At 37.0% G+C, this 19,127-nt stretch overlaps 1 protein-coding gene across 8 annotated transcripts in view; it reads right to left on the reverse strand.

The window, feature by feature from the left end:
• Window positions 1-19,127, reverse strand: part of Peak1 (pseudopodium-enriched atypical kinase 1) — a 284,201-nt gene that overhangs the window by 76,262 nt on the left and 188,812 nt on the right. For 7 of the 8 annotated variants that reach the window (XM_005393487.2, XM_005393484.2, XM_013518878.1 and 4 more), the window contains one exon: window positions 1,436-1,530. The exons of the other annotated variant lie outside the window; for it this stretch is intronic. The gene's annotated coding sequence lies outside the window, so the exon portion shown is untranslated. The remainder of the gene's footprint in view (window positions 1-1,435; window positions 1,531-19,127) is intronic. 8 annotated transcript variants of the gene reach the window in all.

Below are 19,127 nucleotides of genomic sequence, written 5' to 3' on the forward strand. Positions count from 1 at the left end.
ACTTTACAGACGAAGAAACTGGAACTTTCCACGGAGTGTAGGTCTGTATAAATGGCAGAGCTCAGCCATCCTGGAATCTGGATGCTGCTTTACACATGCTGTGGCAGCCAAAAGAGGCCCACTCAGCAGCAGCTGCACTGCCCAGCACAGGGGACTTCACTGTGAACGCAGAATTCCAAGTAGATACACACACGTTCCCCAGCTCAGCCCAGAGATGGGTAGGTCCACATGCTTATTGTAAAACAAGGCAAAGTAAATAGGCACCATGCTAATAGCTACCCCTAAATTGTGCTTTTGTGCTTTAGGGTGTTGAGGGGATGAATAGGATCTGGCAAATCAAGCTTGATCTTCTGTCTGGTGTGGCCCAAGTCAGGAGCCACCCTGCTTTGGAGAGGCCATTGAGATGGCTGGTTTAGAGTGAGGGATGAGATGCTGCTAGAACTCACCTCACTGCATTCCTACTTTCCACTGCCCCTAACCTCAGAGCCAGCTCTCAAGTGAAGAAAGTTGGGCTAAAGACTAAATTAAGCCATCACAGCTCACTGAAATGTGAGAAGAGAGGTCACCTCTGCATTAAGGAAGGGGAATAAGAAAAAAGGGAAGTAAGGGGAGTGTACGACTCAAAGGAAGAAAAAGAGAAAGGAGAAAAGGAAATTGGGAAGGAAACAGAAATATGAAAACGATCAATTATTCTGAAGAAGAGACCACTTGAATGTTTATGGCAACATAATGAGACAAATGCCATTGTAACTCTTCACTGTTTTTACAGAGTTTATTGTCTTGTATGACTAGTACTTTTGGTAGAAGGTATTCTTTTTCCAGTTAAACTGAAATTTACCTTCTCCAGCTACAGAAAAGAGTAAGCAATAATACTGTAAAACATTTATCATTTAGACTTGTAAAGGGACTAATACATCTAAATTTATGAAAGACTAAATTATACAACACTTTGAAGAAATATAGAGTTATTGCTTGAAGAAAATATCATAACAAACTAGTCTTTTCTTATAAAGGTATTTGGTTTTTTTGGTTTTTCTCCAGTACCGGGAATCGAACTCATGACCTTGAGCTTGCCAGGCAGATGCTGTGCCACTGAGCTAAATCCCCAGCCCCTATAAAGGTATTTGGAAGACCTAGTTTAATAAATACATAGGAATTATTTTTGTAACGGTTATAAATACATAATGGCTTTAAAATACATTAAAAGAAAAATTTTCAAACTGGGATCCGGGATGCATTCTCAAGGGTCTATGAGTTATTCAAAAGTGCTTAAAACAAAGTTTTTATCTATAATAAATTAATATAAACATATGCTGGATCATTACCATGGCCACTTATTAACTAAGCACAGCATTTTGACTTCCATATGTTTCTAATCCAAGCTAACATCAAATACACCACTTTAATTTTAAGAAATAATAAAAAGGATGCTCACTTAATATGTAAATGATTGAGTCCCACCAAGCGAAAGCCAAAATGACACCATGATGCAATCACTGCGTACTGTTCCAATCCTGGGCTGTCAATATCCTAGAAGGAAAGATAGTGCAAGAAGAGACTCAATGATAATGCAAGCAATAAAGGAAATTAGAGTGGCAGGCAGCTCCACATGCACACTGTAAGTAGCAATTTGCTTTCAGTAAAACACCATTTATTATATTATATTAACCTTATTTTGCACTTAATTTGTTTTATAGGATTTTGTACTTCAAATCTGTTTTGGCTTATAACTAAATGAGAAGTATAAATATGAGAAATTTATACCTAATTTTATGTTTGTTTGTATTTAAGTAAAATTATAGTCATGTGTGTCAACACTGAGAGACTGCAATTATTTTTTCAATTAAAAAGGGCCTATGAATTACTAAAGTTTGAAAAGTAGTGCTTAAAAACAATATTCTCTTATGTCAGGTAAGCATTTCTTCTGTGATATTATTTACATTATTAATTTGCTAAGTATCTGTTAAAGGAGTATAACTATTTTACAGAGCAGTTAGGGAAATGGAGACAAAATATATAAAGTGCCTAACTTTGAGGTTGACTCATATTGGGCAGCTGATAAATACTACGTGTTTTTTTGGTTATTAAATCTCTATATCCATAGAACAATGGGAAGGGACTGCTCTCTTCCAATCCCCTTGACGTACACCCATGCCCCATCTTGATGAACCAACAGGGCATCTGGGAGGCTATTTCTATGGAAACACTGTTAACTATGCAGGGTAGGCTTCGGTGATCGCGGAGGGTTTAATTTAAAGTTTCAGCTGGCTTGTTAGCCTATTTTCCATGTACTGCTTCCACATGGAAAATGTAACCTAAGTTCTGAGAGACTGCCTTGCAAAGAAACTCTAGCATCCCATCTTGGACTTGGGGTTTGTGTCAGTTTTAAGAAATGCTGTCAGAATATGTCAGCAAGGAGTTGCTGACCGACAGGGTAATATAACTTACGCTTCAAGAATTCAGGTGAAAATGGAAAGAATACACTGACAAGAGGCAAGGCTACAGGCAATGTGTGTTAGTTGAACTATTACAATACTATGCTAGACAAACCCTTGAACTAATGTAGAGGAAGTGGAAATTAACAGACAAGTGCTCATTTGAGAGACCAAATGTGTAAGATTCAACCACCAGTGGGAACTGGGGAAGAAGGACTGAGGACGACCATGGATTCTCTCTAGATCAGGACCTAGGAAGAAGCCAGGCATGGTGGTACATACCTGCAATCCCAGTGTTTGGGAGGTTGAGACAGGACTGCTGTGAATTCAAGGCTAGCCAGGGCTACCTAGTGAGTTCAAGGCCAGTTTAAAATGTAGCAAGACTTTGCCTCAAAAAACAGACAACAATAACAACCACAAACAAACCAATCCAGAAAGATCTTCCCTACAGGCATAGTACTGAAATGTGGATAATCAAGCTAGCATCAATTGTACTACTTTAACTATAGAAAATAATGAAAACAGAAACATAAAAAAAAAAACCGAGGTCTGACGGAAATAGCAAATACATTCTAAAACCAAGTATGTGCTTAAAAATTCTTTCCACTTGGAAATATCTGTATCTTTCATCGCTATTTTCTCATATAAACTAGATGCTAAACCTTGAGTGCAAATGGTTTGGGGAGATAAGTACAAAAGATGCAGGATGCTATAGTGGATGGGAGGAAAAATGAAAAAGGTAAAGTGAAAATCCTCGTGTTAGCTGTATTTCTTCACAGGATAAAGGCCCAAAAATAAAACTTGGGGTGAGTGACTGTTATGGTTTGTGTCTACATGTCTCCCCAAAAGCTTCATGTAGTCATAGGTGGGGCTTTTCAGAAGTGGCTAGATCTAGAATATATGGTGCTGGGATTAAGGGTATATAACTACTAAATTAGTTCACTAATTAGTTTGGCATAGTTCTGGGAATGGATAATGGGTAGCACTCACCCTGGGTGTGAGTGCTACCTACTTTCAGGGTATGTAGCCTGGATAAAATATAAGGGACAGAAAGAGGGCTGCTGTGGCCACTTGACACTTGCAACTTTGCTGCCTTCTGCCTGCCATGAACTGTTTCTCCTCTGTGATGACCCTCTGCCATACCACCTTCCTCAGAGCCAGCTGAATACAGCTTGAAATCTCCATAAACTGAGCTGAAAAAGAAACCTTTTCTCTTTTAACTTTAGGTACCTGATATTTTGTCTCAGCAATAAGAAAAGTAACTAAGACAGTAACTTCACTGACAGGACCAGTGACAGAACATGAAGGACAAAAGTGGCCAGCAGATCAACACCACAGATGGACTGTTCTCCAGAAGACAGAAGGAGCTGGGCTCTGGCAGTGGCTAGATATCAATACCCAAGGAGCCAAATCATGATTTGATGGAGGAAAAGGTAAATCAGCTCCAAAGAAATCATGGTGGTTCTTTATTCCCAGTGAAGGTACCTGCCTTGGTCTCTATCACTGGGCTATGAACAACAGCCAAAACTCTTTTTTTTTGAAGTGTCAAGCTTTATTATTCCTCGGCTCTGTCCCCCTCCTGCTGCCCCAGCAGTGGGGCTAGCTAGGGCTCTGCGCCCAGGGCCTGGGCCTCCTTCGCCTTTTTCAGCGCATGCTGGAGCTCGGCCTGGACACTACATAAGCCTTTGGCTTCATGGACATGGAAGAGGAAAACTGCGCCTGCCTCTAACACGAGTCCTACAGTGGGGCTCCAGAACAGTATAGCTACTTCCCTGGCCCCTTCCCCTGCTGCCAGAACACACAGTAACATCAGCAGAAGCAGCCCCAGGCCAATCACATAGCCAGCAAAGGCAATCCACCAGCGAACTCGAGCGATGCCCAGCCCCATCTCCATCCAGGCGTCCCTCAGCACTCTGATCAGTGATGACTTCTCTGCTGGGCCGTGGGGAGGGCTGAGGCTGTGCTGAGGGGGGCCGTGCCTCACATACAAAGTTGGAAAGTGACAAGGAGAGATGCAGCTCATTTCTGAGCAAGTGCTAGGCCCTGATAACACTTCTACTTCTGTTGTGCCCACCCACCAAGTAGGAGAATCCTCACAGGACAAAGGAATAACACGTGAGGCCATTATTAACTGCATGTGTAAGTTTATATACATCACTGAAATTCTCTAAGCTTTATAATCCTTATCTACCTTTTAATGTGAAAATGACTAATTCTTTATATTCTAAAAGTAATCAGAAAACAAAGATATGCAACAAGTGTCCCCTGACTATGCACCCTGCTGGGTCTTTTTCTATACCCAGATCAAGGGGTTCACCCAGAGACATACAGATGTATGCAGCACAGCAAATATATTCTCGGGCAATACAAATAAATCTTTCTCAAAATTACAATCTATTCTAAACATCACATAAGTGCAAATTTGTGTTAAAACTTCTGAATTATTCACACAAATTTAGCAACACAACAACCAGAGTCCTTTAGTAACCTCAAATGATTAAAAATATTTCCCACAGATAATAAAGAAACAACTCTTTTCTGTAGAAATCTGGCAAGATCACCTGCTCAGGGGACAGCTAAAAATTAGACAAAGTAAGAAAGGACCTTTCAGTATCTCATTTACAGATTCTTACTCTTGTTTTGCATACAATTTTAGTTTGATCAATAAGTTAGTTGTACTGATGCTGTCTGTACAAAATAAGGATGAATGTTCCACTTAAAGTATAAAGAATTACAGCTGTCTCATGCAGCCCTACCCACTCTACTCTGACCCCACTGAGATAAAACTTTGAGTGGAGATACATGCATTTCACTGCTCTTTCAAAGGGTGTCCAAATGTCCTTTCCACAATTAACTTTTTATAAGACACTCTTTCTATCCTATATTCTGTGATTTTGCCTATTCACAAATAGTTCGGGGCAGAATAACTTCCCAAAGCCATACCTCTTACTCTTGACTTTAGACTCTAGACTTCTGTTTGTAGCTGTTTACTAGACTTCATACATAACTAGTTATTATTCCTCCAAAATATTCTCGATCTTTTTCTGGGTACCAATGCAATGAATGGTATCACAAACATGGCAGCATTCTGGGGTCAGCTCTGACTCTCTTTGGTCCCTTTCTGCTATATCCAATGAATTGCCAGGTCTTCCCTCTCTAATCTATCCTTTCTCTTTGATCCTTCAAGGCATAATTTGAGTTCTGGATTTCATTGTTCTTTGAAATACTGAAATGCTACATTGTTATTTCCTAATTCCTCTAAAATAAAGGTCTTTAATATTTTGCTTCTTTGTAAAACTATGAGAAGTTCTTGGGTGGCTATATAATACATTTGAACTCAGAATTAAATGTAATGCTCATTGTGAACTGATTCTATCGTTCCATTTTTAATTTTATTTTTATTAATACACATTTGCAGTATATAATGGTTACAGTCATCTTAGGGATTAGGCACATGTACATAAATACCTTAATTTTTCTTACTCCTCTTCCCTCTCTGTCTTTAGATCCCCTTCCCACATTTTTTTTTAGCTCATATTTGCAACACATGATTACATTCATTGTCAGTAGTTGGTACATGTACACAACACATCTCAATTCTTTCCATGTCCTCCCTTCTACCCACCCTTTATCTCTTGGTTCGCTTCCCATTTGCAAAAGATCTGTCTTCCTGTTTCTTTTTCCCTGTCCTTGATTTATTCTTCATTTATACTTTGGATCTCTCATATGAGAGAAACCATATATTATTTAAGCTTATATGTCTAATGTATTTCACTTAACATTATATGTAACAAATTCAAAAAATTGGACCTTCCTTAAATAAAAGATCCATTCAAAAAATGGGAAAGTGAAATGAACAAACACCTCTCAGAAGAGGAAATACAAATGGCCAATAACTATATAAAAAAAAATGGTCAACATCGTTGGCCATTAGACAAATACAATTAAAAGGACACTAAAATTTCATGTTACAACAGAAAGAACTGCCATCATCTAAAAATCAAATAACAAATGCGGGTGAGGCTACAGAGGAAAAACGAACCCTATACATTGCTGGTGGGAATGTAAACTAGTGCAACCATTATGAAAATCAGTATAAGATTCCTCAAAAAACTAAAACTAGAATTCCATTTGACCCAGTTATTCCCCTTTTAGGCATCTTTCCAAATAGTTAAAGACATCATATAACATCGATACATGCATACCCATGTTTATAGCAACACAACTCATAATGGCTCAATTTTGGAAGGGGCCCTTTATGTCCATCCACAGAAAAAATGGATAAAGAAAATGTGGTATCTACACATAATGGAGTGCTACTTTGCTATAAAGAAGGATAAATTAGTGTCTTTCCATTTTTAAAAGCATCATCTCCTACATACCCAGTCATATAACAACTGTTAAAAATTCCATAGATCTTTTGATGCTCCAGCGAAATGTCAATTCCCCTTTGAAATTTCACATTTTCCTTTTAGAATTAACTGCTCCATAGCTAGGCATGATGGCACACACCAATAAGCCCAGTACTCTGAAGGCTGAGGCAGGGAGACTGTCACCAGAGTTTGAGGGCAGCCTGGGCTACACAGTGAGTTTAAAACCAGCAAACTACTAGTGAGACTCTGTCTCAAAAAAAAAAAAAAAAAAAAAATTTAACTGCTCCTTTTCCCAAAATTCCTATCACATGGCATTTATGGCTATTTGTATGCCCCTGTGCCTCATTAGTCTTAGTTCGTCAAAGACAGGAGACATTTCACATTCAGTTTTAGCATGCAGGTTTCTTGAACAAGTGAAGTTTTACTATCTGGTTTCATGGACCAAAATAACTTAGAAAGAAAGAGATGCCTTCAGATAAGAAGTGGCAAGTGACAAGTGACCACCTGACAGCAAAGGGAAAGAGAAAAAAAACAAAAAACAAATGTAAGCACTCAAAGAGCATTTCAGTGTGGGGCAAACAGCTCTATATCGCTTAAGGGCATCATCACTGCATTTGATGTTGACACTAATTACAGCAAGATATCAAGAATATGTTACATCATGTCCAGTATCCCATGTTCAACAAGGAACAAAAACAACAGACATGTGAAATGTATTTTTAAAAGATTTTCATACAAATAGTTTTATTATTTAAAATTTTGCTTAATTATAAAATAAGTACTCATTAGTGCAAATTTAGAAAATAAAAAGGAGAAAAACATAACCCAAACCTTAGGTTATATTAAAAAATAAATCAGGTCATAAAGCTCAAATTATTTTTCTAATTAAAAATATTTTAATGTTTAAGATCTCAAACCTACAGCCAGGAAGTTATTCTGTCAATGGACACAGAAAGCTAAGTTTTTACCATATCATCACATAATTATCAACCCAACTCCCATCTTAATGTACACAAGACTGGGTGAAAATGGTGAGCTTAGGAAGAGACAGGAAGTGGGGGAGCAAAAACAAAGAAGATAAAAATGGAGGTTAAGAGATAAAGAAAGGGAACCCATGATAAACAAACGGTGGGAGGACAATCAAAACAAGTGACAGGAAAAACAAAAACAAAAAACAAAAAGAGAAAGCCTAGTACCCTGCAGACACATTCCGAAAAAGGACAGCTCTTCCTTCATTTTCCCCTCTCTTGACTTTCTTTGTTCTAATTGACTCTGGGCTGATGTGTGCACCCTTAGATGCGTGCTGAATTCCAATGAAGTCCTCCTACGCAGATACCTTATACCAATACGATCCAGTTAAAAGGATTTTAATTGGTGTGCACCATTCCCTGCAATTTCAACATTTAAAAAATGAATAGTCTCACTAAGTACCAGATGGTGACATGTACTAATTAATCAGGACTATTCATGAATGAGCATATGAAAATGAATGCACCTATTAGACATGTGTTGCTGATGCTCGATCCTGAGGAAGCCTCCCCTGAAACATGTGTGCAAGCAAGGTGCAGATTTACTGTGCAGCACTCACAAGTGTCTCCTGCAATTATCTGCAGCGGCAATACCATCACTCTTGTGTCTCCCTCTGGATCACTCGATATTTCATGCTAAGCAGCCGCGAGCTTGGCTGTCCCTCTATGATCTGCTTAACCTTCAGAAGCAAGCGCCAGCTAAATATTGGGTTTACAGTTTCTGTACCAAAGAGATCTTACAAACTCATCAAGGCTATCTGTTAAAGCTATAGTAGGTAAGGGACAAATCAAATAGCGCTCTCCATCTAACTCCCTTCCTCCCCAATTTGTCTGTCAGGCAGTGAAAGCCTGAGCTCAGCTCACTGAAGGAATAAAATACTGCAAATGGAATCCTGCATGCTGGCTGCCATGCTCTGATTTTACTTAAATATTGCTAGCATTGGAGAGAAAGGTATAATCTATTGACAGGTCTTGAAATAGGACTAGGTATTCTGTGAAAGGAAAAGAAATCCTAGATGTCATTTGTTTTTAACTACTCACACTCATCACTTTATATTATTTTGCATCTCCAAAATCTCAAACATTATATGTGAAAGAAAATTACCCGAACCTCTCTGGGCTTACTAGGAAACAATGGCTTCTGCTTTGCTGAAGGCACTGAAAATGGAGCACATGCTTGGGTAAGGAGGCAGCAAGGCAGAGACAACACAGGAGCGTTGGGAGAGAGAGGAGCGTGGGGAGATGTGCGTGGTCCAGGGCTGCTGGACAGTGAGCACCAACAAGCATTACTCATCGCCCCAGAAAATAACAAATGGCAATGAAAATATCTTTGTGCATTAAATATGCAATTTGAAGGGAAAACTAATTGAAACAAGACTAAATATGATTATTTTTAGAGAGTTTAAATTATGGTAGAAAATGTGCTTTTTGGGGGTATACCTTTAAAGTGTAACACAATATTCTTTACCTTCTAAAATAGGCCCTAGAGGACAAGATTTTGAGAAATCTGTGCTTGTTTATGATATATAATGATGGTTATTGCTTAAAATTAGAATACTACCCAAAAGAATCCTTAGAGGAGGGTAAACCAATAATAGAAACAACAAAATTTGTAGTTACAGATCAGAAAAGTGTCCCTAGTGGTAAAGGATATTTTTATTTTATTACTTTCCCTGGGCTCTTGCCTAAAAATGAGAGGGAGAATTTATGCATTATTCAAGCAGAATTTAATTAATTTGGACATAATTAAAAGTCTAAAATAACATGAACTTTTTTCAAGAGGTTTCTATGCAATGATTGAATAATCTTTTGAAAATTTCAGTTACAGTGGCTTAATAATTTTCCTTTTTGACACTGCTACAGATCAAACCCAGGGCCTCGGGTATTCTAGGCAAGTGTTCTACCACCGAGCTACATTTCCAGTTCCAATAATTTCTGGTAGAACCCTGACTAACTGAAGAGAGAGCAATAATTTGTAATGACCCAAGTAGACTAAGACACTTTTCAAACTACTCTGAAAAATAATCTATCACTTAACTACAAAAAGCACAACTGACCAATAATACTCCATAAGTCTTGGCCAAAAAAAAGAATAAAAGAAAATCCAGGAGTCAGGATGCTTCTTGAACACAGAAGATGTGAATAGCTTTCTGTGAACAGCTACATGATAAGGAATACAGCACTCACTCCTAGTGGCTCTAACGAGAAGCCTGCATTAATTTTAAAGCCTGCCGTGATCTGAAACAATATCAGAGTCAAGAACAAATACCAAGTCTGACAAAAAGCAGATGGATAAGATGCATGAAGAGGGGGAGCTAGGGTGGTCTAAGTATGACATCTAACAGTGATGGCTGGAGATTCTACTTCTGCTTCTATCTTTAAGATCCAACTCTGAATTAGTCATTTATGCCTTTAGCTAAATGTCAGGCTACTTCCAAGGTGCCTGAAATTCCTTGGAAAGAGGCCATGAATATATTAATATGAAAACAGACTCTGAATTAGTTTTTCCCCAGTGATATACCAAAAATGATGAAAAGACAATATTTAGAATCTGCTATCCTCCATGCAGTACTTTCAATACTACAAAGAGCCTGTATTGATCAAAGGGAGGCAGAACTGCTCATGACTTCATGGGAAAAAAAAGATGATATCTGTAAGTGGGGAAGCAGTGGTAATAACACACAAAGGCTTATCAGCTTAGGTAATAAAATCTGGGTTAATATATAGGTCTTAAAGTTTGAAAGATGGTAGTGAAATCTTTTTAAGAATCTGTTCCCTAAAGTCAGTAACAATAATCTTGAGTTGCTTAAATTGAACTTAATACATTTACTCTTACACATGTAAATCTGAGAAATGCTAAACACTTGTTAGCATCCACATAATTTGTAACAACAAAGACCCCGCATTACAGTATGACTATATGAGGAAATCTAATTTGATTTTGGGGGGTGGGGGAAAGAAAGAAACTAACATTTATTGAGATAGTACAGTCACTGTACTGAAAACTACATTATAATGTCACCACATCTAATCCTAACAATCAAAACATAGGTACCATTTCTTTAATTTATAAATAAGGAAACTTAAGGCCCAAAGGTATAAAATCAGGGAAGCAGCAGAGTTAATATGAAAACTCAGGTCTGACTCTAAACCCTATGATTTGTATAATAATGACATTTGTAAAATGTTACTCCAGAGGTAAACTGTATGATTCTGCTGGTACAATAGTTGAACACTGTTCAAAAGGAAAAGTATAAAGAAATAAGAATTCAAACTATTTCAATACAAGACAGAATGATATGAAAAACACCTGACCCCACTGAAGATCTTTCAAGCATGCAACAATCACCTGTTAACATTCAGTTTCTATCGAGTATGTGCTTTATTTATCACTTATCCTCTAATTTTCTAACCAGTAGTTTGGAAATGAGCAGGTTCTCAAAATAAATGAAAAAAGAAAAATCTTTCTGAACCTGAGTGTGGTTTTCAAATTATAAAAAAAAATCCTAAAAAGAAAAGCTGCCATGCCATATTCACAATTAGATAAAACTTGCTTTTTTTTTTTTTTTTAGTGGAGGGCTTCCTAAATTTTAATGCTTATGGGGTACTGGTTATTTGATAAAACTACTTCTGCCTCAGTGGGTCTGGGGGTCATAGACCAAATTTTGAGTAAAATTTTTCAGCATATATACAACACACAGTGATGGAGATCTGGGAAACAGCCGTAAAATTTAAGAAATCACTTATATTTAGGCTGGGGATGTAATTCAGTGGTAGAGGACTTGCTTATTTGGCGTGTGTGAACCCCTGGGTTGGATTTCCAGCACCTTCTAACTAAAGCAGAATGACGAACTTTTATTCATAGTGTAATGTGAAAAATAATAATCAAGAACACAACACAAAAGAATCAACACAATTCTGAAGAACAAAGTTGGAGGATTGACATTTTTAGACATAAACATTTAATGTACAAGTGTTACTGGGCTTTAGGGTACTGTAGTCTCCTTCTAGAGGCAATTTCTAGGTTCTTACTGAACAAAGAACTGATCAAGACAAATGCAAAAAGGTAATGAAGTTTTACATTTATTAAAGGTAGGAAAAGAAATATGCTCTTTAGAACAAGTTTGGGCCAAGTAAAAGCGGGAAATCCAGTACAGTTTACAGGTGAGAGTAGGCCACTGTGTAAAAGAGAACACAGTGGCTGAGGCTCAATGATGACTGTCCTTCTGTATTTCCCACTCCTTGGGCTGATGGCAGGACCAGGCCATCTTCTGCTTGAGTTGTCCTGAGAGGAAATGAAGATGGCCCTCTCAGACTGGGCTCATGTACAGGGCTTTGGGGACTGTTCTGCACATGTGTCCTGGGATTTTGGAATTAACAGGTCACACCTACTTTCCCAGCCAGTCTTTCACACCCTAATCTCCTGCTTCACAAGTATAGCAATTAGGGGCTGAGGATTTAGCTCAGCGGCACAGCGCCTGCCTGGCAAGTACAAGGTCGTGAGTTCGATTCCTGGTACTGGAAAAAAAAAAAAAAAAAACAAGTACAGCAATTAGCACAGTATATAATATTGGCAAAAGAAGAGACAGGTCAATAGAAGACAACAGAGCCCAGAAATTGATCCAGAGAAATATAATCAATCTTAACAAAGGCAATAGGATGAGAAAAATATATTCTTTTCAACAAATGGTGCTGGAATAACTACAGTCACATGTAAAAAAAAAAATCATTAGGGACAGAGGCAGGAGACTGTCAGTTTGAGGTAATTTGGGCAACCTAGCAAGACCCTATCTCAAAATGAAAAGTTTTTAAAGAGCTGGGAATATAGTTCAGCATTATACCACTTCACAGTGTGGTGAAATCTAAGTACTGCAAAAAACAGAACCCTCCCTCCCAAAGAAAAAGAATTTGGACACAGGCCTTACAACTTCTACAAAAATTAACTCAAGGTAAGTCATAGATCTAAATGTAAAATGCAGAACTATTAAAATATCTAGAGGATAACAGGAGAAAATCAAGTTAACCTTGGGTTTGGTGATGACTTATTAAATATGAAACCAAAGGCATGATCCATGAAAGAAAATCAATAAGCTAGACTTCATTAAAATTAAAAACTCCTGCTCACTGAATGGTACTGTGATGTGAATTAGAACATAAGCCACACAGTGGTAGGAAATATTTGCAAACATTCTATGTGATAAAGGACATGCAAAATTTACAAAGAACTCTTTACTCTGAATGATAAGAAAACAATCCAATGTAAAGAAGGTGAAAGATCTGAAGACCTGGACAAAGAAGATATATAGATAGTAAATAAAAGCATGTGGAAGATGCTAATCTCATGTTACTGACAAAGCCAGATACTGAACAAGGATTTGGGGAACAAAAACTCTCATTTGCTGCTGTTTGGAACACAAAATAGTACTGTCACTTTGAAATGCAGTTTGGAAGTTTACTTAAAAAATAAACATAGTCTTACCATACAAGCCATTAATCCTTTGCATTCTCACAGAGGAGTACAAAACTTACAGTGTTAGGTTGGTTCATGAAGTTAATTTTTTTTCACAATTCTGGTCACAAAGCAAATTGATTGAGAACCAAATCAAATTCAATGGTTAGATTCCATGGTGACCTCATGGGTAATTTGATTCAGTTCTTGTCTAATTCAGTTTGTGATAAGAATCATGGAAAGAATTAAGTTTGTGAACTGAGGTACCACCATACCTTTGAACTAAACTTGCACACAAATGTTTACATTAGCTTTATTTGTAATTGCCAAAGCAGCCAAGATATTCTCCAGTAGGTACATAGATAAACAAACTGTGCAGTAGTATCCTTTGTCTTAGTCCATTTTCCACTGCTGTCATAGAATACCTGACTGTGGGTGAGTTATAATGGAAAGAGGTTTATTCAGCTCCCACTTTTGGAGACAGGGAAATTCAGGATTGGGCTGTATACAAAGAGATCCTCATGCTTCTTCATAGCATGGCACATACAACACATGGCAAGAGTGCAGAAGAGGGGAGCAAGCATGTGCGTTGAGAAGACAGGGAGGGTAGGCCTGCTTTATAGCTTATAACAACTTGCATCATAAAATTAATCTTTTCCCTGGAAAACTGGATCTGTCTTGGGAAAATGGCACCAATCTCTCTGAAACACCTCACTCACCTCCAAACACCAAATTCCATTCCACCAATACACTGACCACTAAATTCTAACATGAGCTTTGATGAGAACAAGTCACATTCAAGGCATAGCACCCACAGGATGGAATGGTAGAAATAATTACATAATCAACCCCAAAAAAGAATGGAAGAAACTCTGCACATTATAAAATGAAAGAAGCCGATCAGAAAGGGTGACATCCTGTGTGATTCCAACTATATGTTACCGTGAACCCTGCTATCCATCAGGCCCAGCAACTTCAATCTGTTGCTCTTATCCTTATAACTACTCTTTTCTACTTCTAACACCACTATGTGTGTTACATGTCTACCTCACACGACAGCCTTGAGGGGCAAGAATTATAGTCAGTTGAATAAATGATCAAATGAGAGGGTGAAGATATGAAGTTCCTTGTCCAACACTATACAGCTTTTAAGCAGTAGGCTGAGATTTGAACCAGGTCTGAGCCACTAAAAAGCCCCACTTGACTCATGTTACGCTGTTTCTGAACTCTTCCGTAAGCCCACAAGGCTTCTCTGCCTCTGATCTGAGCACATCTCATTCCACTCGAGACTGGACTACTCTCCTGGCTCTACCACCAGTAGCTCAAGGGAAAGGACACTCCTACTCTCAGGACTATTTTCTAAGCACTTCTATCAGGCCAGAAACTTCCTTGGGTGATGAAGATTATTTGTTATTGTTAACTAACACGTTCATCTTCTTTACCTCTCCTCCCCCAACTTTTTCTTTCAGTACTGGGGATTAAACCCAGGGTCTTCACAATGAATTACATCCCCAACTCTTTCATACTTTATTTCCAGATAGTCTCTCCTTGCTAAATTGCTCAGATAGGAATCAAACTTGTGATCCTCCTGCCTCAGCCTCCTTCAGTGCTGAGATTGCAGGCATGCCTCACTGCACCCAGCTTTATTACCATCAGTTTTGAAAATAAGATTTAAATGTCTACAGATTTGCAAATAAGTTTACAATACAGATTCAACTACTTATTGGTACATAATGGACAGACAATAAATAAATGTCAAAAAGCTTTGATAAAAGGAAAACAAATTGAAACCAGAAATCAAAAAGAAAAAAAAGGGCTAGCTGGACATGGTTGGCACTCCAGTCCCAGCATTCCAGAGGCTGAAGCAGGAGGATTTCAAGTTGAAGGCCGTCATGGGTTACATACTGAGTACAGGGTCAGCCTGGACTATGTAGTGAGGTCTTATCTCAACAAAACCATCCTCACTCAAAAAAACCACAAAAGTCAAGTTTAAGATAACATTTTCATCTTTTTAATATAAACATTCACGACGTATAAGGTATAGAAAAGTCTAAGATTTCTATATATCTTCAGTTATTACTGTAAGTCTAAACACTGGCAAAAAGAAAATTTCAAAGTACCCAAGAGAAGTCAAGACTCTACATCTATTTTATCCTGACTTATTTCTTTACTCTTCAGGAGAAAATGCTTTTCATAGCAGAAACTATCAAACAAGCTAACAGATGGCAAGGGCATTAAATCACATCTAATTTGGGTTGGATTCCAGTTTGATTATCTGGAGACAGGAAGGCAATATACCTATATTAACATCAAATGCTTAATACTGATAAAAATGTTATGAAAGTATGATCTGGTAGAAAGCTTTCTGGGACTTAAAAGAGCCCCTCAGGCTAGTTAGTTACCAAACTCTGGCAAAATTGCACATTACTCCTGAATCAGGATTTTTTATCTACACAATGAGATGATAGCAACTCCTCCTTTTTATAAGATGCTGAGAGGAAAAGATACAATATTTTACAATTTTTTCCACCAATGAATGTGACAGACACTTTTGAGGCCAATGCATTGCCTTCAAAGATGTCCACATTATCTCTGAAACCTGTGAAATTATTATCATGTATGGGTTCTCACTTAAGAGTCTTCATAAAGAATATAGTCTTACCAAAACCTGAATTCTGGCTTGAAATAAGTCCCAGACTTATTTCAGATTCTGTAACATAAAAAATCTATGTTGTCTTAAACCCCTGAATCTGGGGCAATTTGTTATAGTAGCAATGAGAAATGAATACACTGAGTTCCATCTCAGCTTTGGCATTTACCTTACCTATGTGTTCCTGGGTCAGTTATTTATATTTCTGAATGTTAATTTCATTTGTCAAAAAGGATTAGTAATAGTAACTATCTCTGCTACAGAGATCAAAGAGATAATTGAGTATTTCTGAGTAAATGATAAAAGATGGTAGCTATTTTTACATTTATTTATGTTATACTAAAGCAATATAATGCAATTATTTTTCAAAATCTACAGTGAATTTATAGGCCTTCTATACACAAGAAATGTTTGTTAAAACTTGTTATTTTATTAACATTCTACTAAAGTAGAAGTCAATGGCTTGCTCTCTCACACTATAAGGGAAGAAGCAATATGTATGTAATGTTTAAAATCCAGGCCACATTCAGCATAAAGGCAAGACTCTACACTAATTTTGTCCTTAGATTATTTATCTTTCAAAAAACGTACATTAAACTAGAAAACTTCTGATGGCCAAATATAATAAAGTTTAAAGCCAGGTATGGTAGCATATAGCTGTAATCCCAACACTTTGGGAGGGTGAGGAAGAAGATCACCAGTTCAAAAGATGGTTTAGGCTACTTAGTGGGATCTTAACTCAAAAAATAAAAAATAATAAAGGGTTGCAGATGTAGTTTAGTGTGAAAGTTCTGGGTTTAACTGGGGATAGGGGAGGATAGAGTTTAAAATAGGAAGACAGATCACTACAGTCTCACTTCTTTATTTTACTAATAAGAAAGAAAAATTCAAGATTCCTCACAAAAGTAGGATTGGAGGTCCCACTTAACCCAGAATTTTCCCAGAAGAATTAAAAACATCATACCACAGCGATGTATGTATGTACACCCATGTTTATAGCAGCACAATTTGTCATAGCTAAATCTTGGAAACAACCCAAATGCCCATCCACTGAGGAATAGATTAAAACAATGTGGTATTTTTACACAATGGAGTATTACTCATCTACAAAAAAGGTAAACTAGAGGCTTTCATAGATAAATGGATGCAAATAGAAACCATACTCTTAAGTGAAATAAGTAGGACCCACACATGTAGACATCATGTTGTCTCCCTAGTGTAAGAACATGAAAGAGTAAGTGGAATCCAAAACGTACAATAGATATTGGGAAAGAGAAAGAAACTGCTCAAAAGAGGAAACAACTGGGATTAGGGAAAGGAGAAAAAGAAAGAAAGAAGGAAGGAGATATATATACACATACATATATATATCCACACACAGAAGTATGGCTGAAATAACTGTACTGCTGATGTTTAATGGTTTATTGAAAGGAACAGTTAATGCTTTATTTATTTATTTTTTGACCAATTTTGCATGCTTATATCTGGTAATCTGAACAACTAATTTGAAGACTACAATATGTAACATAATAACCATTGTTGAATTCCTATCATCTTGTTTGGTGAAACTATTCTCTTTTCATTCTCTTTAATGGTTTGATTAATCTTGCATTTTTACATCTGGTAATTTGACAAACTTCGAAGAAGACAAAAATATGTAATATAACAACCACTGTTAATCCTTATTATTTTGTTCTGAAACCCTGTATCATTCTTACTGTTTTAGCTTTGTTTCCTTTTTGTCTATGTTGTTGGCATTTTGCTATTGTTCTTTTTTTTTCAATTCTCTTTAAAATAAAAAAAAGGAAAAATTCACAAGGAAATTAATTAAAAGTAACTAATGTTTAGATAATTCATACGGTGGATCACATTTGAGGTCTCTACCTCCAGATGCATGCCACTTTGTTACAGTAGCAAACTATGGTCTATAAGTCATATCTGGCTTGCTACCTGTTTTTGTAAGGTTTTACTGGAACATAGGCATGCTCAATCATTGATATATGGCCTACAGCTGTTTTCATGATACAAAGGCAGAACTGAGTAGTTGCAACAGATTGTGTGGTCTGCAAGGCCTAATATGTTTTTGATCAGCTTTTAAATAGGAAGTTTCCTAACCCTGGTTTTCTAGAGCATGTTGTTTTTCAAGGCAGGGAAGCTTACTTTATCTTATAAAATGTTTCAAAACAATAGATTTTCAAAATAAACTTTCAGGAAAGTTTTAAGACTGTCACACAAATAAAGAAATACAATGGCTTAATGTACCATACAGTATTAAATATGGATGAAATTCTGTGCACTGCAGGTTCTGTGGCCCCACTAATATACCAAGGAGGGGAGTTCAATTCTGACTAAATAATGTTGATTTAATAACAGCAATATTACTCATCTCAGCACATAAATGTGAAGCAAAATAATAACTTACTATTGGTATAGCCATTATTCAATAGAAAATATTATAAATGTGTTTGATCACAATTTATCCTGAAAGTGGATCATTAAAAACAATGTAAAACACTGTTTCCTTCTTTGGTATTTCATAAAACATTCATTAATATTCAGTTGAGTTCTTCACCCACTAGGATTATATACTTTTATAAGACTCATGTTTTCTTATGATCAAGTATGGGGAAGAACTAATAATTATAGGTTCTGAAATCACTTTCTTGGACAAAGGAAGTTCTGAAAGATCACAATTCCCTATGCTGACTATAGTTCTAAAGTAGCTTATTTGAAGTAAAAAAAAAAAAAAAAAAAAGGACTAAAATACAATTAACTGGAGCCCTTCATTAACTGGGATGACATTCTATCCAATGCTTTTGAGAAAAAGAAATAACAAGATACATAAAAGCCACGCTTTGGAAGAATGGGGTAAAATGAGAATGGTCCTTGTCCTCAAAAATGTTAAGACTGGCAGGGGAGTAGAAATATGCAAATAAAATGACAGAACATAGAAAATAATCAGTAGTAGCCTAAGACTTACAGAACGAAAAGTTCTGGTAGTTCATAGAAATGAAACTTGATTCCTACAGAGAGAATAAAGGAAGGTTTTATAAATAGGTGTCATAAGCCTGGGCTTAAAGGATGGACAGGACTTTTTCCCTCCTTATTCATTAAAGCATTATTTACACACAATAAAATCCACTGATTTCAAGTGTACAGCTTGATAGTTTTTGTGCAGCAAACACAACAATG

The sequence above is a fragment of the Chinchilla lanigera genome, unplaced genomic scaffold (genome assembly GCF_000276665.1).
Source record: "Chinchilla lanigera isolate Chin_1 unplaced genomic scaffold, ChiLan1.0 scaffold00049, whole genome shotgun sequence".
Taxonomy (NCBI): Eukaryota; Metazoa; Chordata; class Mammalia; order Rodentia; family Chinchillidae; genus Chinchilla; species Chinchilla lanigera.